Below are 10,989 nucleotides of genomic sequence, written 5' to 3' on the forward strand. Positions count from 1 at the left end.
TGACTGATCAATTACGGAAGAAGTTCTTTTGAAAGTTGAGCACGGTTGGCGCATGGCTAGCCACAATGTCGTCAAGGAAGCAAACGTCAAGCGCCAAACAGTTTTAAACTATTCGAAACAAGTTATCTACAAAAGAAACTCGATGTTTGGATGCCGCACCAACTGATGTAAAGGGCACTGAGTCAATTGTATTCCCAGTTGCAAAACTCTGCAACGAAATTCGGCTATTCCTGATCACAGGTGATGAAAAGCGGATCCTATGCGGGCACTAATGGGCAAAGAAAATAATATAGTATGCACAACCCGTGGCAAAGCCCAGACTGATGCCAGAGAAAGTGATGATATGTGTTTAAAAGAGTTGAAATGTAATCATGCAGTAGGGGCTGCTACCAGCTAGCAAAACCATTGATTCGACTGTCAGCCACCAACAAGATTTTAACGAGCCGCTGGAAAAGATCAGTTGAAACTAGTGAACAGAAAAGACGTAGTTTCCCACTATGACTATAAACACTGTTGGCCACCCAGTGAAAACAGAGAGAACTTGTATTGAAACTTTTTAAGTATTCACCTTGCAATTTGGATTTTGTACGCTATCATCTATTTTGATCTCCTTGAAGTCTCCTTGATGGTGTTAGCTTCGTTTCGATGGTGGTATACAACACCACCTGCCCGCTCAGAAACCATAGAAATGCTGTTCTAATAGGAAACATCGGAAAAATAGCAAAAGGTCATCGACTGCAATCGTAAAAGTAGTGTTATTTTAAAATATAAAAAAAAATAGTTATTGTTTGAATTTTAGTTTAAGAAAAATCAACAATTCAGCATATAACTAAGTGTCTGAAAATGTGTACGCCAGTGAGGCAACTGCACACATCAAGTAGCAGAAACATAGTACCATAAGTTTCGCTTTTAATGTTCTATGTAAGCTTTAAAATACATAGACGCAATTCCAGTCTATTGTTAAATAACATGATACCCCAGCGGTAGCACATTTGTGTACTGAATTTAGTAGGTTTCAATTGAAAACAGATGGTCCTGGGAATCAGTCGTCTGAAGCCATACTTAACGGCTATAGCACTGAGCCTAGAATTCGAAAATTTATTTAATTTCATTATATCGTAATAACAACGGTAAAGAATAATGGTGATCATAATCGGTTTTGCTTATCTGGCAAAGTGTATCTACTTTTTCATTCTAATAATTATAATTTGCTGCATCCTCACATTATTGATTCAAATCTTCACACAGTATCTTTCATTATTAGATGGAAAAATTAATAATTTTTCCACTAACGATGGCACAAAGTGTTTTTCGTTTGTTATTAGTGAAGGTGTAGCATAAACAGTGCCTAAAATAGTAATAATAGCAGCAAAACTCGTATCTCTTTACTGTCCTATCGTATCGTAACATGAATAAATTGCAATTGCTCACTGGCCACCTCCTGAATTTAAATAAGGGCCACACCATGGGCCTGCATCTCGCAGCTGCTGTTCACCGCTGGTCGAATTTTTGCCGCGAGTTTTTATGTTTCAACGTTCGCAAATGTCGCCCACGTACCGCGTGCGTGGAAGATCTGTTATCAAAACTGAATCATCTGAAGCAAAATGTGAGAAAATACGTTTATTTATAACTATAGTTAACGGTAAAATGTCAAAAGATACTTATAAAAACAATGCATCGATCAGATAACACTAATTTGATATCGATTTCGCAGAAAGCGCTGGTTGATACTTATTCTAATAATTGATGGAAACGAGCACAGAACTAGATTTTTTTTGACTGGATGATACTGGCAGACGGCCCGACATAACGGTGCTACGAAACCTCTAAGTGTGTAGGCACTTGAATAATTAGCAAATAAGGACTTAGGTACTTTGCTGTGTAAGCAGCAGTGACGAAAATGTCTAATATTTATTGATTCTTCAATTATATATAAGTATGTAATTTGAACATCTACTGCCTCCTTAAGAATTAAATCTTTTTCGAAGTAACGTAGATCGATCACAGATCGTTTTATGTTATACATTTGTTCACGAAGATAAACACATAGTGCTTCCAGGGAAAGTAGGTCTATCATCCGTTATATCGCGTAGATGTACTTACAGAATGTGTGGAGCAGAAGTGAATATCATGGTACATCCATCTTCTTGGATAGTCGAGTAACCCTGTGTCAGTTTAGGTTTAAGAGTGTTACCATTCTGGGTAATTCTAATAAAGATAGTGGGTCTGATGCCGTTTATAATGAAATAATGTACTTATAACTTGGACAACAAACCACCCATTGGGTGTGCTTCAATACAACGTCTGGGGACCAAGTTTGTTATGTCAGGCTGCGCTAATATTGTCTGCAGACGCAGTCATTCTTGGAAGGACCAACAATTTTCTCTGCGAAGTAGTCGCAGTTTGATGTCAAAGACCGTGGAATTATTTTTGCGATTCAGTTGACGTTGAACCTGGCTTTGTATCTCATTCTGTACATAGATATCAACTAAAGGTATATTCCGCTAATGGCTTTTCACATAATTTTTATTGTATTTCTCATGTTAATAGCGTTGCAGTTTGACGCTTTTTTTTTCCGCTTTCGTCTTTTTAATCTTTCCGCCAGTCTATTGGGTTTTGCGTGCCTTCTCATATGGGCAGAGCGTATGTGCCAGATGCCACGTAGATTACAGAAATTGTTCGACTTTGTTATTCTGGACCGGGCACCATTATCGGACATGAGATTTTTAGGCACCTTAATCTAGAATCTATTGAAACACCGCATCGTAGTTTCAGCACTATGTCAAAATTCCTCAGACTCAAAGCTCAGTTTCGGTACTCAAGAACATGCACCATTCAAGCCGACTCCTAAAAAAGTAGTCTTTTAGCATTACTAAAAGCTGTTGTACAATAGTGATGTACTTCTTTTGTAGAATTACCTGTAAAGACAACGTCGTCTCAGTATGAGGCTGCTCTACGGAGACTATTTCGTAGACTATTCATTGGTTATTGAAATAAGATTGGGGCGGCTTTAACTGCGAAAGGTGGTCTGAACAAACTGTTAATAACAAGAAGGGACCGACCTGTAGTTCCCGATGACTACCGCCACGTCCTACAATGCTCATTGAAGGACGTGGAGTGCTGCCTGAAATTATGTTATTAAGAAATCACTATCATTTTCTCTCGACTCTTTGTCCGTCTGTCAATATATTTATTTATTTTCGCTGGAAATTTTTGGGTCACACGCTGAATTCGTTCAACTATGTTTTGAGACCCTTTTCGCAGTCAAATGTATGAGTGCTGGCTTAGTTTGTCAATCCATGGACGCGAGATAGATGCGAGATGTAAAGCAAAAGAACCTCCTACCAAATCTCTTGCAGGGCGGCTGTCACAGTCTCTGTCATGTGGGAGCTACCGTCGTCATGAGGAGGATGTCTTTGCTTTGTCTACTGGATTCTTCCTTTGGATAGTTTCGTTTACTTAATACAACAGGGCTATATACAAATCCTTGTTAACCGTCTAACCTTCTTCACATGTTCTCCACTGTATAAGACCCTTCTAGTTCTGCTAAACGCAAATCATGATCTTTTTGGTTAAAGCTTAGGCTTCGGCATATCTCTTGAAACTACTAGTTTTTCTTTGTCTCGACGTGAAGACACTACTTTCCGTCAATGGCGGCAATTTAATGTAAAGGCCTGTCATTCTGATTGTGTACTGCTACGTCTTATGAATTTAAAATGGCTATCGATAGTCACATAACTGAAATTCCTTCTCTCATCTTCCTGTTTACAAATTGTTTATTATACATCTTTTTCAAGAATGCTTTCAATCCTTTTTGACTTTAGACGGCCCATGGCGGCGAGGTGCACTTCCAATTCCCAAGCGCCATCTTGGAACTTCGTAAGCCAGTCGTAAACAGCTTTTATAGCCATAAAGTTTTGGCTGTACATGGCATAATTATCCAGTGTTGTTTCGGCAGCTATTTGACTTGAGCAAAGGGCGAATTAAAGTAAGTGTCGAAAATGTACTTTTTTTTTTTTCTGTCCGAAACCTGTATATCTGGACAAAGGTTCCTTAAATACGACAACGAGCACTTTTGAAATGTTTAGAGAAGTATACATATAGTGGAGAAGTACAAGGAAAAAGAATAACACCAAAGACGAATCGATAGGATCTTTAATCGAACCTAATGTATTCGGTATAATATAACTTGCTTACTTTTGGATCTCTGGCGAATCTAATTCGTGTGATCAGACAAACCGAACTAGCATTGTTTGGGTTATGGGTTGCGTTTTCATACGTTGGGAATCAAAATTCAAACCTAAGGCTGTATTCAGGTTTGTGCGACAACTTACTTGCACGCAAGGTATGCTAAGGTGTTCATGATCTGGGCTTTTTTAGTTGTTCCTTTGTTGAGGACTTTGCGATTAGTTTTTGCGTGGGCTTGCTATGTTGTTGTCGCACCCATACAAGGACGCGTTTTAAGCCTTTATGGAATCTACATCATCAGTTTTGTAGAGATTATCAATTAATTATGCTGCACTTAGCTGTGTAGGCCGTACAGATAAGGATCACTATTTTTCTGTAAATCCAAAGTCCACTATAAGACCTATAAATCATATAGATATGTACAGACGATATCTGACAGTCACTTAACAAATCATTTATAATTACTGGGCACTAACTGAACTTAATGACGGGTTGTACTTTTGGTCCGCTTGAGTTTGCTCTGAGTACAGTATATACACAGTAATTAAACGATAACAATAATAATAATCCAAGATTTTGTGAAGGCCCATCTTGAATGAGGCTTGATAATATATGCGGAATGGGGCATCAGGTGGATGAAAACCTCCAACGTATTACGAGCATTTTACCTTGTCAGATTTAAAAATAAATACCGTGATTTAAATTATTTTAATTGATCCATTGAAATATATACAGAACCTGAGCTTTGCAGCCCAAAATTCTTTGAACAAGCAGCTCAAGCTTTCTATCACAAATACAAGATTTGGATTTTTCATTTCAGCTATCATATAAAGGCATTGCATGTACCTAAGTGTTAATTAATAGAGCCTAAAATAAAATAAGCAGAGCCAAATTTGACAAAATTCCTGTTATAGCCGTTTTCTGGTCTGAACTCCCGCCCAAACTTTAACCTTAGGTTTTCTTCGATTAAAAAATGTATCGGCAATAACACTAACGATAGTAACGGACAAGTAGTGCAAAAGAGAATTTTAGTGTGTCCCTATTTCAACTTCCATTACTGTTGCTGCCGCTGATTGTATTCCACTGTCAGTAGTGACCTCTGTTGCTAAGCGGTCCGCTCATTTTTTTACGATCCGTTTTTTATGATCCTAAAGACAGAAAATGACAAGAAAGATTGCGCTGGTGCTGTAACAATTTACGTTTTGCTGATCCGGTTCGCGTTTCACCTGGCAGGTCCTTAGTGTCAGTTGAGCCTGATTTGGCTTTCTTATTCGTTACGTCCAAACGTGAGCAATGTAACTCACGCCAGCGGTGCGTTTTGACACGCATAGGCTCTGTCCACAATTTGATCATCCAATGCAGTAGATATGGACATGCCAAGCACTTGTTGGATGAGATAATGAAACATAATGAGTTGTGTTCCATCTTGATTGTTCGTTGTTTTCTATCGCAGTCCGTGTTTAATAAGGCCAAGGCAAACCTTTCGTCAGGCCGAACACTTAAACCATTCCATCAAGCGTTATATTCCGTCCTTGGAATATCCATTCTTGGCAACACTTGGGTTTGACGAAAACCTCCAAGAACAGATAGAAAGATTTAGTTAGGCGCATTTTAAAGAATACAGAAGGACCGCAAGGGTCAGTTTATGTTACTGGGGAGAAAATTCAGAACGGTAATGGTTGCTAACTGCAATACACAGCAGGAAGCGATGAAACCCCACGTGCAGTAGACAGAGAATTCAATAAACAGAAGCTTAAGCTGCATTGGCAGTTATTCCCATGAGAAAGAAAATCACGATAGTGGCCGTTTATCTTTTTCCAATGTGCTTTCCCTCTTTCGCTAGAAAATCAGTCATCAGGTTAGGTAGCACACTGAGTGCTAGATTTGGTCCCCAGCCTAATCGACGGTCCAATCCAATGGGCGATATCTTTATTTTAAGCCCTACGCTGTTCTCTAATTAGGACGGCGCTATCAACTTGTCCTATCATGTCGGCGACCCTGTGGTGCGTGGCTAACTGCAGTCCGTTCAAACGAATCCATGTCTGCTTGCGCATACAGAGAATTTACAGAGTTCATACGCTGTTTGTGGGAGGATACAATCGGGGGGATCAAGGTTGAAGTTGTTGAGCACGACAGACCCTTAAACGCTACCTAAATCCCTCCGCTCCGGGCAGTTTGATTGCATACACCTAACCGGGTCTGATACTCATGAAACTGTATATTTATGTATGCAGAAGATGATAGCGATGTTGTAATAACGTGTCACGGTTTCATTACAAATTACCGGCATGAAAGCGGAAATTGGCCCATTTTTGACACCTTTGGCTACCTCTGCGATGTCCCTCAGAATCATCTCTTTGGTACAATATCAAAGACCTGCCCCAGATGGAAGGGAAGTCTTTTGGACTTATTTTTGCAATAAACCTATGAAACGACATAATAACAATATGTTATAGCAACTATTTGTCAGCGCTAAAGTTTGAAGCACGAATGACTGCGTGTTCATATCGGCCATATCTACACACTCAAAGAAATGCTCATTAGGTAACCAAGCTATGCGAATTTTCAACCACTTGTTGTAGACAATTATCGCTCACTTGTCGTCTGCTTTGTTGGATTGCGGGACTGTCTCAAACATCAATGGTAACTATATTATAAACTAGCGGCAAGTGTGATCATTAGTGCTCGGATTAAGCATCATGATAGCAATAATGTAACAGAAAAACCGTTACCCTGTTAAGAAGGATCGTATTTAGTGGTTTCAATGACGCAATCAGCTCAAGTTTCTAATGTCAACCTGGCGCCACTTAGACCAAGTTAGATAAAAACTACAGGATGTTTAAAAACTAAGGGACATTAAATAAACCTTGACAACCTACAACATAGCGTCCTGCGCAATTTATTTTCACACATTGCCCCATAATTAGATGGCAGATCGAGATGTATACTTTTAAATAAAAGGATAATGGGAACAAGCCGAAAGCATTTATCTTAACGAGCGTGGGTAGGATCTCCAATAGTTGCCGATGCTTTAACCGAAGTTAAGGCTCCTCTGACATACGTTGTCCTTTTTTTGTTTAAATAAACCTGAGTATATATATTTACAGGGTAGAAAATAGGGCTATATCGTACGAAACCTTCAAGCTCTGCTGTAAGACTACCTAGGAGCATTATACAACCTCTGACAGAAAAGGACTGATAAAATCTATGTTCACAGATTAACACACGCAGAACCGCATTACAGCAGATAGAATCCAGCATTAATGGTTACGAATCATTATTTTATCAATTGTTCGCGCTATCGTTCCCATACCATAGCCTTCTGATTCTAGCATTTTCCACTTTCTCTACCTAAGTCTAGCTTAGTTGTAGTTTATCTCAATTATTTTCGAGTTGTCCCGGCGAATCGTATTCACTGACATCTATATAATATCATGGAAATTCCGTAAAAAAAATGACAAACTTGTTATATGGCATTAGGACCCTGACACCGATCCGAATAACCGCAGCTGAGTATTCTCGATTCAAATGTTGCAACAACAGATAAATCATATGATCATTAGTCTTGTGATTGCAATTTTAGAAACCCTTACTTGGCTTGTTTGGCCTTCCATTAAGAATTAAGAAAAAAAAAAAGAGAAGGAGAAGATCGAGCAGGCTTAGACCTGGAAATGCTTTACCGCTTTTCTTCGTATTACATAAATTGGCCTACGACATCGATACATCAAGGGTTACGGCTACTTGGGTTCCAGAAGGATATAAAACTCGGATGTCAACAACGGGCCACGTGGAGCGTTTAGTCTCAAACAAGAACCTGATAATATACTTGTGTTGCTTATATTTTAAGGACCTTTTTCTCAGAAGAGAAAACGCATTCTACCTATGACATGTTTCTCTGCGCACCTCCCTTTAACAGGTGTTCCGTAACAACTTGGTTCCCTTGAGGTTGCCTATTATTTCAGCTATATCATATCTCTGTCCACTGCCAATTTGTAAACGAACTACGATTATTCTATGTACTGTGTTCCATCTTGAAAAAATGGTGAGACGGCAATACTAAGTAAATCTCAACTCGTTACACACACCTACGAGTGCAGATATTTGATGAAAATAAATAAATTGTCAGTTGATAAAGTTACACATTGAAAGATGAAAAGACTAACAGCGTATATGATCCTTATAAAATCATAAGGAAAGCGCTTGCTCAAAGGCACGAAAAACGTTTTCAGGATCAAAATTAATGAAGAGGTCACGATGTGTCACAATCAATGACAACCAATAAAACGAGTTCAGCTATATCGGGCGAGCCTGATACGCAGTTCTGATACGCAGCGATGTTGTAAATGGCTCATATACATGCTTTGCATCCGGAAGTATTTCATTCAGTCATGTTGGAAGGTTGCTGATAGATGTAGTAACAAGGTAGAACACATTGGAAGACAACGAAAGTTTATCGGAATCCAGTAAGTCACGATCTTACTTATCCTGTGGATATTTTATTTTTACGTCTACTTCTTCGTGTGTTTCTGTCGAAAGACCGTTAGTAAAACTTTCGAAAAGCGTATTCTAAATGCTGAGAAATGTCTCTTTTGGTCTTCAAATCTTCCACTTTTCAGAGTATAACATAAGCATCATTCGTGTCATTTTGTGTGGTAATGATGTAAATGAAAAAACGGCACTCACAAACAAACCTATAGACAGATTCTCGGAGGCTCTCGATTTATGCGTACACATATAACGAAAAATTCGTTCTCTTCCTCGATTGTAAACGTCTCATGCCTGTTCCTTTTCTGTTGTCTTCCCTATCGACGTGTTCTAAACTGTTGTGCTAAATAGGCCAAAGCAGGCTAAACGACCGCAGACAATTAAATGCTAATCAATACATTAAAATAGAGAGTTTAGAGTTGCCAACAGCATTGACATATCAACATAGTTGCTTTTCATTGATCATTCATCATACGTTAGATTCCAGAAACCCGCATGCGTGAACGTATAGGTAAAACCGATCACCATATAAATAGCACCAATGGAGGAAAACATAGTCAAAAAAAAAACAAAGAAGAAAGTAGGACGGATACGACCTCATATTCGATTTTGGCTTTACAGCGAGTCGCTACAAAGTACACGACATGCAAACAAAGACCTCCTTGACCATCAAAGTTGTCCTTGGATGTGTGCAGGTCCTGTCCATGACCGAGATATTTTCCTCGTCGTATCTCTCTTATAAGAGGATACAAACGTCATCACTGGTCCGTCTTGTTATCGAGATTTGCACCTTCCCTTAATTCCAGCGTTGTATTTTTAAGGTATTGCATTCTAAAAGCTAAGTACGAATCAACGAAAACTGGCGCAAAAGTGGCTTCGGATGTAATTTTGAATTGACTAATATAATATCCAGCTATTTGATGTGCGTTGTCCCTTATTGTGTACATACGGACTCATTATTTTTAAACAAAAGGGCATCCATATTTAGGGCAGGCTTGGGTAATTTCGTTGTTGAATAACTATAAAATGTGAGCAGCTGCTTATTATTTTGAGCATAATGCTCGGCCTGCCTTTTCCAGCAGCGTTCGATGAAAGAGGGCATTTGTATAAGCTTGCGTAAATTCTTCGTATAAGGGAATCGGCCTGAAAGACAGGTTTAGTAGGACGGTAATCTTGCTCCTTATGGTTATTTTTATGTACAAGGCTGACCTGTTTTCCAGCACACTACTGCAAAATAAAGTGGATAAAAAATTTGTTTTTGGCCAAATATACGTTCACAGAAGATGAGTGATATCTATCTCTAAGTTTCATTTTTCTTTTTTTATCGCTTGTCCGTTGCGGGATATGTATAATCGATATAATTTATTAGCGATGTAAATTGTTTGCGGGTAATGCAAAGGAGGGTAGGCCATCAATTTCAACGTCCTTAATTGTTAAGGGTTTCTATACAAGTTGCCAAACTCATATCAGTGAAATTTGGCTTACGAGCTTATGTTGAGTCTGCTATCAATTGAACGTGCAGGGCACTAATGGTACAATATTATTAGTGTTTCGGCTGTATGTTGGGTAAAGGTAGATATCGTTGCTAACAAGGTGTGAGCTGTGGAAGATGTGGGAAGAGGAGCTAGGAACCTAAATTTAGAGAAATCATTTGATAATTTCTTTGGTTATTACTGTCCATCTGTATAGGTCAATAGGACGTAAACAAATGTTTTCGGTTTTACGCACGTAACTGTGTGTCAGGCTGTTGTTTCCAGCACGAACATAATTTGATATTAGTGAGAGGAGCGTTGCCGTGCACGTAATCGTCACGCAAATAATGAATGATGTCTTGTAAAATACATAACCCTTTTCCTGTGGCTAGCATACACAATAATTATAAATGCCACTTTTCTTTGTAACTGTACCGTTCGCCGTCAAAGTATGATTAGAATACATTCCGATTTTACGTGAACCCCATATTAATGACGTGTGCTATTTTGGCAGACAATTAGAAAAGGTCAGACTTTTCTTTTCTCTGATCAATATCATCACTATTACTGTAATTATCGCTGAGATTAATTATTTGAAACGAAAGGTTTCCCTAGCCATCTCGTTATCAATTACGTACTGTAGTCAGCTTACGCGACGGAGGTATCAATGAAAAATCGCTCGCTTAACGAACAAACTAAACGTCAAGTTCTAGCACGATTCGATGATTGTTTCTATTCCCGAGGATCGTTAGCACAAAAGCATCGGCTACCGATGAAAAACGAAAAAAAAAAAATAAAGCCATTGCTTTTCTTGCGGAAAGCAAGCTTATCAATTGGTTTTATT

Source organism: Varroa jacobsoni, unplaced genomic scaffold, assembly GCF_002532875.2.
Source record: "Varroa jacobsoni isolate VJ856 unplaced genomic scaffold, vjacob_1.0 contig00061, whole genome shotgun sequence".
In the NCBI taxonomy this organism is placed as follows: domain Eukaryota; kingdom Metazoa; phylum Arthropoda; class Arachnida; order Mesostigmata; family Varroidae; genus Varroa; species Varroa jacobsoni.